A 1,332-nucleotide genomic window follows, 5' to 3' on the forward strand; every position below is an offset into this window, starting at 1 on the left:
CTTAGAAGTACACCTAGGTTCTACCTAACCTTAAGCTGAAGGAAATATCTTGAACTTGGAGGCATTTCAAAGTGTAGCATACTTCTATAGGCTTGAGCTTTGCCTCCTTAAGAACTGGAACCAAAGAAACAATTGTTACAAGATTGTCAAGCACTTTGCCAAACTATTTCTCAAAGAGAACTCAAACAGAGATATATGCTCAAGGCATAGAAGAAAGCTTGAGCACATGCTCACAACCCAAAGCTTAAGCACATGTGCAGGGTCTGGCTAATTAAGTCTTGGGACTAAGAAGAGAGTTGCTATAAAATTTAGCACATGGCCAAACAGCACATCAAAAAGAGAGAGTTTGATTAATCTTGGACACTTGGCATATACAACTTGACTAGTTTATTCCAAAGAGAGTATGTAAATTTGCTTGCATATGTTTTTTTTAATCTCTAAGCTTGTATATACATTGATAACGTGTATGGGTGCTTAGAGACTAATCTATATTTATGTAGTATTGACATGAATTCATTCTTTCATGGCCATGAATCATTGGTTCCATACTAAAGACCTGTAATACAAAGACCATGTCCTATGCCTCTATGATTGGATTAAAATGATGGGTTGTTAATACTAATGTAGTAGGAATACTTGGTAGCATGGATAAAACTCAATAATACAATCAAACTCTCTTCAAGTTGAGCATAGCCTTGTGGATAGGCTCAATGATATCCTTTATGAGATTTATGTTAGATTTAGGACATATAGAGAATCTTAATCCCGAGATCAAATGTTGAAAGAGAGCACAACTTCATAAATGTTGTGCTTTATTATTTTTTAATACACGTAAAAGTGTATCCTATTCTAAGGAGACTTGACATGAATCAAGTTAAAGTACAGCTAGGTCTAAGGACATGGTTTGACAAGATTCCAATTATAGTGTTAGAGTAACTTTTATGATGTCAAACTAAAAGATGATTTAAAAAATGAGATCAAAGTATACCCTAAAATATTTTAAGAAAGGCAATTTGAAGTAAGTTATTGCATCAAACTTCTTTGTCATGAAAGCGATAGTCACATTATACCCAATTGAATGAGTTTATTAAAAAATTTAATAGATTCATGATCCTAAATTCTTATTACATATATTGGTATACAAGGTGAAGAGCACAACCTTACTTTTTATATATCAAAGGGCATCATATAGAGTTGAAAATATTTAATCATATTGTTGTGTATACCATATTAATATGCAAGAAACGTAGGTAAGTTACAAATCACATTGTATCATGTTTTTATAATGAGGAGGTTGATATATGTATTACATGTACAAATTCTTACACGAAG

The sequence above is a fragment of the Lygodium microphyllum genome, chromosome 27 (genome assembly GCF_053477565.2).
Source record: "Lygodium microphyllum isolate KBCC chromosome 27, Lygodium_microphyllum_v1.1.10, whole genome shotgun sequence".
NCBI lineage: Eukaryota > Viridiplantae > Streptophyta > Polypodiopsida > Schizaeales > Lygodiaceae > Lygodium > Lygodium microphyllum.